The sequence below is a fragment of the Terrapene carolina genome, unplaced genomic scaffold (genome assembly GCF_002925995.2).
Source record: "Terrapene carolina triunguis isolate 2854851 unplaced genomic scaffold, T_m_triunguis-2.0 Scaffold69, whole genome shotgun sequence".
In the NCBI taxonomy this organism is placed as follows: domain Eukaryota; kingdom Metazoa; phylum Chordata; order Testudines; family Emydidae; genus Terrapene; species Terrapene triunguis.
In genome coordinates this window covers 33,754,392-33,765,566 of record NW_020664420.1, presented here as the reverse complement: position 1 = coordinate 33,765,566, position 11,175 = coordinate 33,754,392, and the positions used below count along the sequence as shown (strand labels likewise).

Sequence of the window (11,175 nt, the reverse complement as noted above, 5' to 3'; positions counted from 1 at the left end):
TTTTCAGAATTGCCAATAAACTAAAAAATCCATTATTCCACCAGCTCTACTCACCACCTCCTTTTGCTTTTTGAATGGTTCTTGTGTGACAAGTGAATGTGATCACATGATAAATAATTTGCTGCATCTGAAATTTTGAAATAATCTATTATATAAACACTACATACATCAACTGAAAAAAAAATCATGTTTATCCATATCGTTTATTACACAGCTGTTGCATGCACACCACAGAGAAACAGAACCCACACAGGCATAAACACACACTGAAACACCAGGCACACCTTGGAAAACTGGATACATATTGGAAAACAACACAGAGAGAGGCACAAATCCCACAGAATAACACACGCAAAGCATAAAGAACACAAAATACATACATAGAATGCATACAGAAGGAGTAAATTTCTGTCTCCTAAAGTCCATCCACCGTAATCTTCCCTTTACTGCTTTCAGACGCAGGATGGCGCTCTTTGAATAAGCAATTATATCAAGGGCAACAAGCTCATATCTCGAGAACAAAACATTTCTTTTGAATACTGGTATTTCTTAGAGGCACTTTTTCACAGTTCAGCTAAGGCATGCAGTTACACTCTTATTTATTAGTAGTGTAGAGACGCTGTCACATTACTTTGGTTAAAGACTACGACAGGATTTCACCAATAAGTGTTTATAATACATCCAACGGCCATTCAGGTAGTATTTCAGTACGACAAATGCCAACTATTTCCCCCAGGTTTTTGTGTTAGTCGTTAGAGCTACTGTTAAAAGCAGTTTAATATAATTAAGTGTAGAAATCCAATTTCACTATAATGGCTCTTTATCTTCAAAAATAAAACGTGCTGCACCATATGGAGTGTGTTTATTTGAAACTGTCAATGCCAACCACAGGACCTATTTCTACATTTTAAATGGCACGTAGCCAAATCCTGATTAAGGTCACGATGAGGACTATTGACTCTGCAGACAGATGCTTTTCCCTTTCAGCACTCGAAGAAGAATCGCAATAACTGTATTCTTGGACCTTTCCAGTCTGAATAATTTCATACTTCAGCCAACTATTCATGGATTCACCAGAAGAATTACACCTACTACCTCCGGCGTAGGATGAAAACAAATCTCATCAGATGGGAAATAATGTTAGCAGAAGCTTGAAACCTTCGAGCCTAGATTCTGGAAGGATTTTTGACCTCTTTTCTTTTGGCTATCGGAAATGGACTAGGCGGTTATGCGAACTGGAATTCCAAGGCGCCAATTCCATCCTCTCGCCCCCCAAAAAACCCAGACTCATCTTTAGTCTCGCTGAACATAAATGATTCAGCAGAGCACGCTGCTCAAAGGCAATATTGTCCTATACTATTTTCACCTTTTTCCTGTTTCCGATTTGATTGTTAGATTTTGTTTACGATCCAACTACGTGGAAAACATATTTGCGCCCCCCCCCACCCCCCGACGGGTGCCAGCTGGTTTCATTGCAAATGAAAGTGAAAGTGTTTGGGCTACGTGTTGTATTATTTGATCTGTAAAGTCAGGGCTGAACGCATGTGGTTCGTGCGGGCCAAATGTTTGTTTTGTTGTCGTTTTTTTAGTGAAAGGCTGAGCTTTGGTTTTTGTTTTCTCTCTGCCTCCCAAGTTAGTTTTCATTGCTGCAGTCACTGATATTTCATGCAATGAACTTGCTTTAAAAAAAATACCCACCCTGTCAAGTACCAACGGATCGCTAATAATGCAACTTTTTGTAAAGCCTTTCACAGAGCCCAGGGTCAGTGAACAGACAGCAAATGAGCCGTTTTGAGAGATAAATCTTCAGACTGCTCTAGTTTCCTCTTTCGTGGTCATTCTTACTAGTAAAGAAGATAGAGTAGATATTATACACCTATGTCCCTATATGAAACACATGCACCAGTATATATAGTGTCAGAGCTATTACACAACCCTTTACAGAGCCACAGCTAACGATCTGTTTGCACATATTATGTGGATCTGATCAAAAAGCTTCTTTATAAGGGTCTTAACGTCTGTTTACTGGGGAGCCACTCTTTAATAAGACCCCTTTCCAAAGACTCCAACCAGCGCTCTGCAGCCTCACTTACACGCCTTCTGCCTCACCCCTCCCCCAGCCCCATTCATTGGGCTGCGGTGTTGTACAACTTGCAGCATTTTCGCTGGTTTTGCACTCACACTAGAGCACTGCAGCCCAGAGGGCTTGCCAGTGACATTAACTCATAGTCCTCCCCCCTGCCGCCCAGCCACAACACCCCAGCCTGGAGCTGTCTGTGGGGTGCCATGAGGCACGGGCAGGGCTGGAGGGCCAGGTTCTCTCCCATTCACTTAGAGGACAAGTTTACATTGTACCTTGTGAATGATTTTCGTCTGTCTCGCTTTTTCTTTCTTTTTTTTTTTTTTTTTTTTTTTTCCTTTTTGGTTACCCTGATTGTACCTCTGCATCCCCCTCCCCCTCCACGTGATGGGCCCGACATGCGCAGCAGCGCCAGGGGAGCCAGAGGCACATCTGCAGACTGACGTCAGTGTGCGCTCAGCCTCCCAGGCAAAGCTGCCAAAACTTCCCTCTGCTGCTGGAGCTCTAAACTTGGCTGCAGGCCGGCAGTGAGAAGAGACCTAGAGCTACTTCAACAAAACTTTCTTGAGTCCTCCCTGCCTGCTTTCTCTAGCTCCCTTTCTCTCTCTCACCCTCCAACTCTGATAAGATTCACATGGTACTTTGCCCAGAAGAAGGTGGCCAAGAAGAGGGTACTCACCCCCACCCCAAAATAAGTCTGTTTTCCTTTCTCCACCCCCCTCCCTTTTTTAACTTTTTCGGTTGGAAAGACAAAATGTGCAGGGTGATAGATTGGGTGAATTGATGGCATCCCTTTCTCTGCCAAGTCAGTCCGCTCTCTAAAAATCCCTTTTGGGAAGACTGGAGGATTTCACTTTGTTGGAGAATATAACTGGTGTGGCTTGAAAAAGGGGGAAAGCAGAGAGGAATACGGGACTCGTACAGTGCTATCTCTATTGTTTGAAATTTACTTTATATCAGAAATTGAAGATGAAAACGGTAAGAAAAGACTTCACGCTGTTCAATGAAACTTCTCCTTGTGCTTTTCTTGTCTGCTGAATAATGATGCATGTAGATCTTTTGGGGGTGGGGGAGGTTATACGGCACTAAGCGAGGTGGATTTGGAATAATTTCAGAGAGAAAAACCTTTGAGGCTGAGGATTACGAGAGGGGGAAGATATTTTCTATTGCAAAGAATAGTGTGATATTGTATAGAAAACCTTTTCAGGTTTAGACTAAAAAATTGGTGGAAAATAGTCAAAACCTTTTAAAAAAAAAAAAGATTCGATTAAAAAAAAACTCCAGTATTTTGTCGTGTCATGTCAGTGTCTACTTAAGCGGTCAGACAAGTGCATATTTTGTGTCTGGACTCAAAGGGTCCGCATTAATGTGATAGCTGCAGCCTGATGCTCTAGGAGATGTTAAGCTCTTAATAGGCTAATCAGCGAGATGGAAGCGTGTGTTTTTGATTTACTTCGAGCCATTTGGGATTTGCTAGACTCTTAACCCCACGGAGCCTTATTTATCGGTGTGTGGCTACGTATATATTGCATGGCACACAGTTCAAAGGATTTTTTTTTTTTGGAGGGGGAATAATTGAAATCCCGCTTCCTGATAATGTGTGTATAGTTCTTGTATTTGCTAATTTCTTTAATCGTACAAGAGGAAAAAGAGAAACACACACACAGAGCGAGCGTCTCAGACTCTTGTTTTTATTTGGGCTGCCGGTGCAACGCATTTGGGCCACATGCCAAGTGTCTGGGTCACACGCGTTTTATCCAAATAGATTTAGCGCTGCTGTCTGGAAATGAGCTGCTGAATGTTAACTTTAGGATCAACTCCACCAGAGCAGCTAGACTCTTCCCTTCAGTCTCTCTGGGGAAGAGAATTGTTCTTTATAATTGTGTGTGTGTGTGATTATCTCTAATTTTCTTTCATGCTGATATTTCATGTGAGGTTATTTTAAAGAATATTTTTAGTTGCTAGTCCGGGTTTTTAGACATAAAACTGACAGCTGATCCCCCTAGAAAGTTTGGCATGACTTGAGGGAGGAGTGGGGCAGACTAGGAGGAAAATGCCGTTCAGATAACTGCAGTTTTGTTTCTCCCCCAAGGTGGTCGCTGATCTGGTGGTTTACATTACAACATACACAGCAGCACTTTGGTTGTTCCTGCTTTGGTTTTTGATTAATAAGTGGGTTGCAAAGCCCCCTCTTTCCCTTTGTGTTTTACTTTTCTTGCATTTTCTCCTCCCCCACACATTTCTTTTCAACAAGCCCTCTAACTCCCAGGGACAAATCTCTCTCTAATCCTCGGGCTTTTGAAGCAGGGCAATGCTTTTCATGGCTAGCCCAATACCTGTAATTGAATTTGTTTTTGTTTTATTCCCACCCCCTCCCTGTCCTCTTTTGCCCCTCCCGCCGCATTTCCTTAGCAACCAATCATACTACCAGTGATCACTGACTGCTCCTGTCCTTTCAAGACACAGCTCTGTCCCAAGTCTTACCCGTCTCTGTGACTTGCGTGTGAGAAGTAGCGAACGGGAGTGAGCGGAAGGAAGGGGGAGGGGTTGCACCTTGATCAGTATAGAACACGACCGTAGACCAAACAATGTTTGCTCCTTACCCAAAGATATAGCTGACGACCAACCATGTGTGTCTAACCTGAAGATTGCTCAGGAAGCGAGAGACGTTACTCCTGAGGAGAGGAGATGTGGTTTATCTTTGTGATCAGCAATAACTGTAGGTTATTTTTAGCTGTAGGCATAACTTCCAAATATGTCATTTCCCTCAATTTCTTCTACGTGGGCCTCTTTACTGATAATGCCTGATCCCCCACCCCCAAACTGAAACCTGTGGTTTGTTTATTGACATACCCTAATGTCGTTTAATGAGAGGTTATTACTGGACCTCAGGTGCTGCCGCAAGACCTAATACCGTCCGAGGACAGATTTAGCCTGGAGATGCTGTTTAGGATGAACAGCTGCTGTGGGAGAACAGTTTGAGCTTGGCGTCCCAGTGATGACTGAGCGGAGGCAGCTCCGCACTGTTGCCAGCGGCAGAGGCTGAGGGGAGGGGGAAGGACATGGGCGGGGGCTCTACCTATCTCATGAGACGTGTGCCTCTTATTAGGTCACGGGAGGGAGTCCCTGAGTTCACCTACACACCCGCTGAAAGTACAGGATGGTTGCCTCTAGGAAGTCGAAACCAAAGCTCCCTGGACCACAGTGAGCCTGCAGCGGGACAAGTAGTACCACGTGTGGCTCCGTCTCTACAAACTCGCCCTCACTGAGTGAAAAAGGAAACCCGTGTGTGTCATTGTAGCTATATGGTGTTATGGCCACGCATCGTTATTGCATTTGAACAGTAGCATAACAAGGAAGAAGAAATGGAAGTTTGGAACCAGTGGAAGGCTGCTAAACCGATCACCCCATAGCCCACAGAGCTCCCTGCTGTGTGCACTGTTTTTACCAGCTCTATCTGATTTCGAAATACTTCTTGCATCTTTTCCTTCACCACTCTAGCATAGCGTTTTCATGTATGTGGTAGCTGTTGCATTTTGATAAATGTTAAGAAAATGAAATCACAAACTATTACCTTGGATATGCATATAGTTCATTCCCTATACAATTTATTTATTTATTAATGAAGATTTAGGGCTGACAAAAGGTATCAGCTTGATAGCAGTGGAGACTGAAATCCTCAATTTATTCACAGAACAGGTATGCTATAGCCAGTGGAAACTTGTACACACTTCCCCAGCTTTGGAAGGACCAGTCTAGGGTTGAGAGTGTGGTTCAGCCTCCATGTCCATTCTCAGTCTTAAGGCTTGGAGCAGTAGTAAAAACACCTATGGCCTGTTCAGATAGTGCGTACACCAACTGCAATGCTGCTGGAAAACAGACTCAAAAGTCGGTGACATTTCCATCAAGTGTACTAACTCTCTTGGGGATCTTGTTGTGTGAACAATTGTCCCTTAAAGTATAGTAAGGGGACTATTCAGGACTTTCACTACACTGTAGCAATGTCCACATAGGATGTTACTGCATTGTAAGCTGTCACACAGTAGATTCACACCTTGGCTTGCCATGTAGACAAGCCCTTAGACTGAGACCATCAACCTGTTTCACGCAGGCCACTGAAAATACATTAAATAATAATATATTTTGGCTACTACTACTGACCAATGTTAATTTGAACAAGTGACCTAGAGGTAAAAGGTACCATATCTTACAAGTAGTATTCTGAGCCATCTAGTCCCCTTTGACTGTACAGTTGAAGGAGACTGTGCTGTTAGGACAATACATCATACACACAGACAGAATATGAGCTCCCTACTGTGATGCTGTGGCTAAGAGGACTGATGTGATCCTTGCATTTATAAAGAGGGGAATATCAAATAGGAGTCGAGAGGTGATATTAATTCTGTATACAGCATTCACGAGACCATTACTGGAATACAGTATCCAGTTTTGGTTATCCACACTTTAAAAAAGATGTTGACAAACTGGAAAGGGTTCAGAAAAGAGCTACAGAATTATTAGAGGCCGGAAAAACCTGCCTGACAGTGAGAGATTTAAGAAGCTCAATGGAAATGTAGACATGTAGGGCTGGAAGGGACCTCGAGAGGTCGTCAAGTCCAGTCCCCTGCGCTGAGGCAGGACTAAGTAAACCTAGACCATCCCTAACAAGTATTTGTCCAATTTGGTCTTAAAATCCTCCAATGATGGGGATTCCACAGCCTTCCTTGGAAGACTATTCCAGAACTTAACTATTATAGTTAGAAAGTTTTTCCTAATATGTAACCTAAATCTCCCTTGCTGCAGACTAAACCCACTATGTATTGTCCCACCTTCAGTGGACATGGAGAACAATTAATCACTGTCCTCTATTGCCTTAACATGTTTGAAGACTGTTACCAGGTCATCCCTCAGTCTTCTTTTCTCAAGACTAAGCATGCCTAGTTTTTTTTTAACCTTTTCTGATAGGTCAAGTACTCCAGCTGAGGCTTCACCAGTGATGAGTAGAGTGGGACAGTTACTGCCCAAATGACGCTCCTGTTAATAGACTCCAAAATAATATTAGCCTTTTTTCACAGCTGCATCACATTGTTGAATCATATTCAATTTGTGATCCACTGTAACCCCCAGATCCTTTTCAGCAGTACTACTACCTAGCCAGTAATTCCCCATTTTCTAGTTGTGCATTTGATTTTTCCTTCCTACATGTAGTATTTTGAACTTGTCTTCACTGAATTTCATTTAGTTGATTTCATACCAATTCTCCAATTGTCAAGATCATTTTGAATTCTAATCCTATCCTCCAAAGTTCTTGCAACCTTTCCCAGCTTGATGTCATCCACAAATTTTATAAGCATACTCTCTATTCCATTATCCAAGTCATTAATGAAATTTTGAATAGTACCTGACCCAGGACTGACCCCTGCAGGACTGCATAGATCAGGGGTAGGCAACCAACGGCACGTGTGCTGAAGGCAGCACGTGAGCTGATTTTCAGTGGCACTCACACTGCCTGGGTCCTGGCCACTGGTCCAGGGGCCTCTGCATTTTAATTTAATTTTAAATTAAGCTGCTTAAACATTTTTAAAAACCTTATTTACTTTACATAAAACAATAATAGTCTTGTTATATATTATAGACTCATAAAAAGAGAACGTCTAAAAACGTTAAAATGTATTAATGGCACGCAAAACCTTAAATTAGAGTGAATAAATGAAGACTTGGCACACCACTTCTGAAAGGTTTCCAACCCCTGGAATAGATTCATCCTCCAAGTTTGACAGAGAATCATTGATAACTACTCTTTGAGTATGGTCTTTCAATCAGTTGTGCACCCACCTTATAGAAATTTAATTCACAATATTTCCCTAGTTTGCTTATGAGAATCTCATCTGGGCCTGTGTTAAAAGACTTACAAAATCAAGATATATCATGTCTACAGCTTTCCCCCATCCACTAGGCCAGTAACCACATCAAAGAAGGAAATTAGATTTGTTCTTGACAAATCTGTGGTGGCCAGTGCTATAACCCTATTATTCTTTATGTGCTTACAAATTATTTAATAATTTGTTCCAGGTATTAAAAGTTAGATTCCCTGAGCCCTCTTCGTTCTCCTTTTTTAAGATCTGTACAACATTTGCCATTCTCCAGTCTTTTGGGACCTCACTTGTCCTGTGAGTTCTTGAAGATAATTGCTAATGGTTCCGTGATTGCTTCAGCTAGTTCCCTAACTACCCTAGGATGAATTTAATCAAACCTTGCCAACTTGAATGCATCTGACTTGTCTAAATATTTTTAATGTGTTCTTTCTCTCTTTTGCTTGTGTTCCTTCCCTCTTGTTATATTAATTATGTTGAATATCTAGTCACCATTAACCTTTTACAGTGAAAACTGAAGCAAAATAGGCATTAAACACCTCAGCCTTCTTGATTTAATCAGTTATTAGTGCTCCTTCTCTGCTAAGTAGAGGACCTACGCTTTTCTTCATCTTTCTCTTGCTCCTTATGTATTTAACGAGCCTGTTCTTATTACCTTTTATGTCCTTTGCTCGGTGTAACTCATTTTGTGGCTTAACCTTTCTGATTTTGCCCCTACATACTTGTGCTATTATTTTGTTCCCTACGTAGCAATTTGTCCATTTGTTTCTACTTTTTTAGGATTCCTTGTTGATTTTCAGGTCTTTAAAGAGCTCCTGATGGAGCCATAGTTTATCAAAAAGAAGATTAAGAGGCAATTTGATCAGAGTCTATCAGTACCTGCATTGGAGAAGATTTCTGATAGTTAGAGGGCTCTTTAATCACAGACAAAGACAGAACATAATCCAGTGGCTAGATATTGAAGCTAGACAAATCCAAATTGGAAGTAAGATACACTTTTTAATACTGAGGGTAACTAACCATTGGAGCAATTTATCTAAGAATGTGGTGGATTTATCATCTCTTGAAATCTTCAAATCAAGATTAACTATCTATCTAAAACATAAACTGTAGTTTAACCAAGTGGTTTTAATAAACAACATGTTTCTAAATGAATTCTAAGGCCAGTGTTCTACAGGCAGTCAGATTAGATGCTCATTATGGTCCTTTCGGGGCTTAAAATCTGAGTTACAACACTAAATCCCCCTGTTCTCTCTGAAAAAAACCTTACTAGCTTAGACTTGCCATTTACTTGAAAAGTATCCTTTAATCTCACTGTTATTTCCTCCTCATACCATAATTAAATACTATATGCTATTTTGAGAAGAAAGCTAAAATAACAATATAATGTGTATAATATGTAGCAATAATTAGCTACAATTTAAACACTGGCTACAGAACATGGCTAGTCTTCACTACAGTGCTAATAAATAAATTGACCTAACTAAATGTTGAGTTGGTTGAGAAATTTGTTGTACACTGTGATGAAGCAGAGAAACTGCCAACCAGCACAGCAGGGGTTAAAGAGAGTCTTTGGGCCCAACTAGCTCTGCCCTGTTATACCTGCAGCCAATGCCAGGCCTGGAGCGGGGAAAAAAGGAGAGAGCCTGGCTCACTTCGGGGCTCAGTTTGGCAAAGAGGCAGGAGCCAGCTGCCTCCCTACCTGAGGGGAAGGAGCACTAGCCCACTAGCCAAGGAAGCCCCCAGGCAATAAACGCTGTTTCCTCAGACAAGGGAGATTGCGAGGAAGACTTAGGACCCTCCAGCACCTGAGGTAACTGAGTGAGCGAACCCCAGTGACATTGTGGGGCTCGCCCTCACCAACTTCCGGCTGCCCTGCCCGAAGGAGCTTGGGACTGTGGCAAGGTGCTGCCCAAGACCCACGAGGGGACCCTATAGGAAGCAAGCTGCCCAGCAAATTGTTCTAGCAGGGCCATGCACCAAACTGAACAGACTGGTAGGAAGTAACCCAGGACAGCGGTTTTTGACTCCCTGCTGGGAGGGCCTTGCCCTGTTAAGGGGTTGATGTACACAGGGTCCTGGACTGGGACCCGGTGGAGCGGGAGGGCCTGGGTCCCCCTATCATCCCCTGGCCTTAAAGTCTGAGTCTCCTCAACCAAACTGGGCTGAGAGCCATGTGCTCTAACGACTAGGCCGCTTGGCCCTCTAAGCTACCTGTTACATACACTTTGAACAGTGCTGGACATTATGATCTTGATTCTGTAACCTTTACTCATGCAAGTAATTTCATTGACTTCAATAGGACTTTTTGTGTGAGTAAAAGCTGTAAGAGCAGACGTTCTGTTTTGCTACAATTCTGAGGTAACATAAGTTCCTTCCAGCTGTAGATGTTAGTGACTTCATATGGTGTTGGGTATTTTTATTTAAGATGTTTTCAACCTTTCATGTGTTTTGTTGTGACTACTGGCAGACCCACAGAGCCCGGTGTGAGGCAGGTGTTACAGATTGCTGTATAAAATTTTAAGACCAGCATTTTATTCAAAACAAAATAATGGGTAAATTGTAATGTCATTATCAACAATTTGTACAGTTCCCAGCATACTAAAATTATTAAAGTATGTACAAATACATTCAATGATGAGCTGTATGTACAAAATGTCTTTGCTAATATTTAAAACACAAAATTAATGCAATTAATAATTTCAAATAATTAACTTAATTCTCTAGCAGAAACACATGGGAAACTTCCATTGAAGTTAAACTGAATTTTCCCTGCATAAGGGGTTCAGGGTGAGCCCTGAATGAATAATAATAATAATAACGTTCATGTTGTAGATCAGATAACCACACATTTCTCTGTCAGAAAACGTTATGATGCATTCCCAGGTTCTTCCTTTGTCTGCCAGCATATTGGGTCTAATTATCCACTATTGAAATCAATCAAAACATTGCACTGACTACAGTGAGCCAAGCATTTATATTTAAAGCAATATGTTTGGCTTTGTAAATGTTTGTTAAAGCCCTGATCCCGTAAACACTTACATACATCAATTGGGTAAGTAGTTCCACTGAATTCAATAAGAATGACATGTGCTTAAAGTGTGTGTATAAGTTTCTGCAGGATTGGGGCCTTAGACCATACAAGCAACAATGTTCAAATTTGATTACCAACTATGTAGTAATTCATGACACTTGGATAGCATTTTTGCAGTATAGATCTTC

The 11,175-nt window shown here is 41.7% G+C and overlaps 1 protein-coding gene across 1 annotated transcript in view; it reads left to right on the top strand.

Annotated features, from left to right (window-relative positions):
• The first annotated feature begins 2,560 nt into the window (after positions 1 to 2,560).
• LOC115271179 (A disintegrin and metalloproteinase with thrombospondin motifs 6-like) overlaps positions 2,561 to 11,175 on the top strand; it is a 69,937-nt gene continuing 61,322 nt past the window's right edge. Inside the window, exon 1 of the mRNA XM_029910914.1 lies at positions 2,561 to 3,058. The gene's annotated coding sequence lies outside the window, so the exon portion shown is untranslated. The remainder of the gene's footprint in view (positions 3,059 to 11,175) is intronic.